General features: G+C 37.9%; 1 protein-coding gene across 1 annotated transcript in view; it reads right to left on the bottom strand.

Annotated features, from left to right (window-relative positions):
* Positions 1-6,512, bottom strand: part of osbpl6 (oxysterol binding protein-like 6) — a 792,463-nt gene that overhangs the window by 146,528 nt on the left and 639,423 nt on the right. The window lies entirely within an intron of this gene.

The raw sequence follows: 6,512 nt of genomic DNA, 5'->3' as shown, positions 1-6,512 counted from the left end.
GACCAGTGTTAACATACAATTTAGCATTATTGTCATGCCAGTTTTCGGGGTCAGTAAACATTTAGTCAGGTCTAAATTTATTCAACATTTCATAGAGTTATAATGACAAAAAGAACGACAGCACTACACAAATCTAAATTTGAAATATATAAAACGCAACTCAATAGAAGTTCTTAAGCAAAGCAGTACATGGTCTCGCTTTGCTTTCCTTTATGAAAGAAGTTTATGTGGAACGTTTTAGGTCAGGGAAAATATGAGAAATATTTTTTTCCTCTGGCTGTAGTTATGACGGGGTCTAAAATTAAAGTAGTAGGAGTGAGAGATTTTCTCTTACACCTAAAACTACACAACTAAATGACGTGCACCTGAATGCATCATTTAAATAATTTCCCAGCATACCTTGCAACATAGGACTGGTCGCTTAATGTAAAGAGTGATACGTTTGTAAATGTTAAATATACACCTTTGTGTCAACTTTGTAGATTAGTCAAAAAAAAGTTTGTCTTTGAAAAAAACAAATTAAGTTAGGTAATTTAGTGGACATTGAAATGGAACCTGGAACTTTGCTTCGAGTTTAATGCAGGATAATGGACAAGAGATTACAAAGACATAAAAAGTCACATTTATGACTCATTTATGCATAAACATTACATTGTAAAAAAAAAAATACACACGTAAGTTCTTGAATAGTGTGACAGTGTTTACTTTTCTGCCTCACCTCCACTCAGTCACCTGATCAGCATGACCAGTGTTTCCATATGGCACCCAGCCCAGCTCTTAAAACAATATTTTAACACGCATTTACAATGATTAAATGATAAAACCTTAACTATACACACTTTTAGCCTTTTCACATAAAAGACAAGAGACTACAAAATATACATATATAAAAACCTTTATTTAGAAAACCTTGTAAAAAGAAAAAAAATAATAATTACAGCTTCATGCTGGGAACTAAACCCTCCAGATGCTTGATGATTTGTTTTGCACAAGTTAAAGTATTAACTCCCAAAACAAAGTTCTGTAATGCACTGACTGCATGCGAGTAGAGTCTGAGTGTATCACAGAACTTTATTTGGAAAGCCACAGTGCCACCTCACAGGTTTGTCCTTGTGTGGAACCTTATCCTCCAGGCGACTGGGTGCTCCTTCGACCTGCAACATGGCAAAAGAAAGAAAAAAAAGGCCGGGGGTGGGGTGGGGGGAGAGACAGCTATGTTAACTATATTAACTACAGTGCTTGACATATTTAAGAGAAAGAAGATTGTGTCATGTTCAAAAAAAAAAAACCTTTAGAACTGGGCCTATGCTGTGTTGTGGATCCTACAAATCAGGTCATGAATCCTTTAATTCATTACCACCGATTGTCTTCATATATAGATACTCCCCTCCTCAGGCCTGAACATCTGGATGGCTGCAAAGCTTACTCATCTCTACTTTGAATAAGGCTTACAGTTTGGTGAAATCATCACTTGGGGTTTAAAGTCCTCTGCCAGTTGCCATCAGTTCAACCTGTTGAGCTTTTCTGAGCTTTAGATCGAGCTACTTCCCTTAAACAAATCAGATTAAAAGACATTGACAGTGAGGAAAGTAGCCTGAAAAGAAGGCCATATAGAAAGTCACATCAGTTGGAAGATAGTAAAGACTTAGCACTTTTATCAGCAATGAAGTGGCTGCAACTTCAGCAATGCAAAACAAAAAAAATGAACCTTATCATGTCTCACTTTGGTTCTCCTTACAGGATATGAAAAAAGTTCTGCAAGCCATACTGTACCTGATATAGGTAGACAAGGGGAACAGCTGCGGTCCAACACGAGGTGCTTCAGATCATATAAAAAGGAAATAAAACGAGTTGAGGAAAGTGCAGATTCAGCAACAGATTGCAATGCAAACTCCGCAGACGTGACTGCGGCTGATGTCCATCTGCGCTCTTCTCCTAAAGTCGCTATACCGCCGCTTTTACCTTTTCTCCCCCCAGAGCTGTGCAGTTCACTATATGCAGCTGGAAGAATGTCGACGTGGAGCTGCCAAACGTGAACGCGTGTTCGTGAGCGCGCACCAGAGAAAGAGAGGAGGGGGGAGGAGGGGGGGAGAGAAAAATGGGGCTTTTTAGCGCAGTGAGCTGCACTTTACTGTGAAGTTCTTCACAAATGGGTGCCAGAGCCAGCAGACAGTCCTGTTCTCCTGACAGGCTCCAAAAAGTCACTTCATTACAATTTAACTTCTCTGGTGGTTTAATGGGCCCGTGAAGAGCTTTATAGCAATGATCTTCTTTAAAGTCTTAGTGTTAAAAGTCATCTTTATACACGTGATTAATCAGCAAGTCAACAAAAAATGAATGAATAAAAAAATTGATTAGATTTTTAAAGAAATATGTTTAGATTAAAATTATAGTTGTGTTAAACATTTTCAAAGATTTTCTGTTTTAATAATTTTTGTCTATTTTTTATTTTTTTTTTCTCTTGTGGACCTTTTTGGTGCTGTTGATCTATAGCTCATTTAATGGAGAAAGTATTCAAGCATCAATATATTTCATTCAACCTTTATTTGTACAGGTTAAGTCACTAAGGAGTGTCATAACTTTCTCATGATAGTCTTTCTGGTTCAAAATCACTCTGCACCAGTTCTTGTATCGATCATGTATGATGAAGGAAAAATGACAGTAAACAAAAGGGGACAAGTAAAATAAGAAATGGGTCTAATTAGTTATGTCTTTTGAGATAAGGAAAGACCTGATCCAGAACTTGAGATATACATGTTTTTTGTCAAGTTGTCTGCTTGATGTTTGGGAATATCTTTATAGATAAAATACTACTTTAACGACCAAACTGTGTTAAGGATTAACAAAAGTGACAGGCTGCAAGTAATACCATTTTGTTTTTACTTTATCTAAATAGATCTAATTTAAAATATATATATTTTTTGTTTGTAATTGCAACACTGTTTTTTATGTCTTGATTTCTGAAATATTTTATGTTTAAATAATTCACAGTGTTAGGTGGCTAAGTAACAAAATGACATCTCTCTGAATATGGTCAGGTGAAATGCAAATGAGCAAAAGAAGCTGCCAAAGTTCACATTATGAACTCAAAGACTCAAGACCTTTGCACAGAGTATAGTGTATTAACTTTGGAAGCCCATTTTCGTCATGAAAGAAAAAATAAAAACCCAACAGGAAGTCATAATTTCGAGTTTTAAAGTCATAATTATGAGAATAAAAGTAATAATTTTGACTTTTAAAATCATAATTTTGACATTTAAAGTCACAATTACAAGAATAAAAGTCATATTTTTGAGTTTTAAAGTCATAATTATGAGAATAAGTCATAATTATGACTTTTATTCTTGTAATTATGACTTTAAAACTCGAATTTATGACTTTTATTCTCATAAGTATGACTTTAAAACTCATAAGTATGACTTTTATTCTTGTAATTATGACTTTAAAACTCAAAAGTATGAATTTTATTCACATAATTATGACATTAAAACTCATAAGTATGACTTTAAAAGTCGAAATTATAACTTCCTGTTGGGCTTTTTTTTCTTTCATGGGCTTCCATAATTAACTGCACGGTGTAACAAAAAGTTATATATTTTAAACAAAAGCTGCATTTGTTCATCACCAGTAAAAAAAAAAAAAAAAAAAAAACAAGCCACACTGGGGATAAATAAATACTTTTACTTTTCGCTTCTTTAAATACAACTTTTATACAATTTTTACACAGGTAGGCTATATGTTTTTTCTTTCCCCTTTACATTCAGTTTGCTATGGTAAATGCATCCCCGAGTCTCGATGGGATTAACCAGAACCTCTGAAAAGAGATCCAGGAAGTGGTTACAAGAAGAAGTTAATAGATTGCCTGAAAAAATTGGAGCAGGACAAGGCTATTGACCGTATTCTGTACCACAGACTGTACCCAGGGGAGGCCACACCTAGTCTGTATGGTTTACCTAAAATCCACAAACAAGTTGTACCTTTAAGACCAATTGTCAGCATGATTAACTCTGTCACTTACAATGTTTCCAAATATCTGGCGTCTGTACTCATCCCTTTAGTTGGCAGCTCAGAACACCACATACAGAACACCATGGACTTTGTGGACAAGGTGAGGGATGTCATCATGGAGACTGATGAAACAATGGTCTCTTTTGATGTCACGTCACTCTTTACGTGCATTCCTGTTGATGATGCAGTAGAGGTGGTCTGTTTAAAATTAAAATCAGACACCACTCTGAGCAGCAGGACCACACTTTCCACAGAACAACTGTGTCAACTCTTGAAACTGTGCCTGCAGTCAACCTACTTCACATATGGGGAGCAATATTATAGGCAGAAACATGGGTGTGCTATGGGGTCTCCAGTTTCTCCTATTGTTGCCAACCTGTACATGGAGGAGGTAGAAAAGAGAGCCTTGACGTCCTTTTCAGGGACACCACCAAGTCATTGGTTCAGGTATGTTGACGACACCTGGGTTAAAATTAAATCTCAGGAAGTCCAACATTTTACTGACCACATCAACTCTGTGGATAAATACATCAAGTTCACAAGAGAAGATGAAAAAAAAATGGCAAGTTGGCTTTCTTGGACTGTGAGGTCTCAGTCTCTGAAAGAGGACATTTGCAAACCGAGGTGTACCGCAAACCCACCCACACAGACCAGTATTTGCAGTTTGACTCCCATCACCCCTTGGAGCACAAGTTAGGAGTCATCAGGACTCTGTATCACAGAGCAGACAGCGTCCCCACTAACTCGGGAGCCAGGCAGAAGGAGAAATCCCACACAAGACAGGCTCTAGAGCAATGTGGATATCCTAACTGGGCCTTCCTGAAAGCAGAGAAGAAACCCAAACAGGACTCCAGTCAGCCAACAGGTGAAAAGGAGGAACCCAGACCCAGACCAGTGGTCATTCCATATGTTGAGGGAGTATCAGAGAAACTGAGACGTTTTCTAAACATAACGTCCCAGTGGCTTTTAAACCCCAAAATACATTACAGCAAAGACTGGTTCATCCCAAAAATCCAGTCCCCTGGCACAAACAGAGTAATGTTGTGTATGCTGTTCAGTGTCAGGAGGGCTCTGATCAGTCTTACATCGGGGAAACTAAACAGCCACTGGCCAAAAGGATGGCCCAGCACAGAAGATCAACATCATCAGGTCAGGACTCTGCGGTCTACACTCATCTCCAGGCCAGCGGTCACTCTTTCAGGGATGAAGATGTTCACATCCTGGGAATTGAGGAACGATGGTTTGAGAGAGGAGTAAAGGAGGCCATCTTTGTGAAAAGAAATCGTCCATTGTTAAACAGGGGTGGAGGCCTACGTGTTCAATTGTCCCCCTCTTACAATGCTGTGATTGCTAGTATCACTCAGCCCTCTGTGAGTAGTAAACAGCCATCAGTGTGCTAATGACCCATTGTTAGGCTGATGGTCCTTCTTGAGCATGTGATCAGCTGGTTTTGGTTGTCAGCAGCAAACTGGTTGATCCACTCTGAGAAGGTGCTATTTAAGAGACTGAGCTGAAAACAGCACCTCAGAGTGAGGAAGTCTCTCGGATGAGAGACGAAACGTTTCTATATTTTTTTGCTTTGTTTTTTGTTTTTTTGAATGTCCAGAGGACCAGATTGAACTTTTTTTTTTTTTCTACCTGGATTATTGAGCATGCATCAGGATATGGGATACAAGAACTGGTTAGAAAATTTATGATAATGCAGCTAAAGTCCAACTATGTTTTTAAGGTGAACTATTGATTATGGTCATTGTAAAATACCACAACTTCTGGTTTCATGGTAGATAAATATAATAATGAGGAGGGTGGTTTAAATCTTTTACGCAGTGCTTTATTTTTTGTCTGTAATCAGTGATGCAGAAAAAGTGCAGAAAGTTAGGTGACTTGAATAAATTGCTTATAAAATTGTGTTTAGCTCTCCAACTCTATAAACACAAATATTTCACCTGTAAACCAGAGTGACAAACTTATGTTTTACATAAGAAATTCAATTTACACGTATGCTATAGATTGATGAATATATTATGTCTCATAGAAAACAAATGAGCCTTAAAAAAAAAAAAGAATATTATAGTTATGGCCTTGTTGGGAGTACATGGTGGAACAGAGGTTAGAGAAGGTGGGCCTGTTATCGGAAGATTACTGGGTCAACTCCTGGTACCGACAACATCAAAATGTGGGTGGGAAAGGTGAAGCACCCACACTTGCCTCCACCCTCATTAGCCCCACTCTGGGCCCTTGAGCAAAGCCCTTAACCCTCACTATCTGCTCTCTCGGGCACCCTAGATGGTAGCTCTCTGCATTACACTGAGGGCTGTGGTAGCTCCGTGGTCGCATCAGGAAGGGCATCCGGCATAAAAGTAATTGCCAAATCTTTGTGCGACTTGATTTGATGTGATGACCCCTAAAGAAGAGAGCCTCCTAAAGAGGGGAATATATGTATACATACATACATATATATATATATATATATATATATATATATATATATATATATATATATA

The sequence above is a fragment of the Nematolebias whitei genome, chromosome 13 (assembly GCF_014905685.2).
Source record: "Nematolebias whitei isolate Nwh7 chromosome 13, NemWhi1, whole genome shotgun sequence".
NCBI lineage: Eukaryota > Metazoa > Chordata > Actinopteri > Cyprinodontiformes > Rivulidae > Nematolebias > Nematolebias whitei.
The sequence above is the reverse complement of the archived record's forward strand: the minus strand, read 5'-3'. Positions and strand labels throughout refer to the sequence as shown.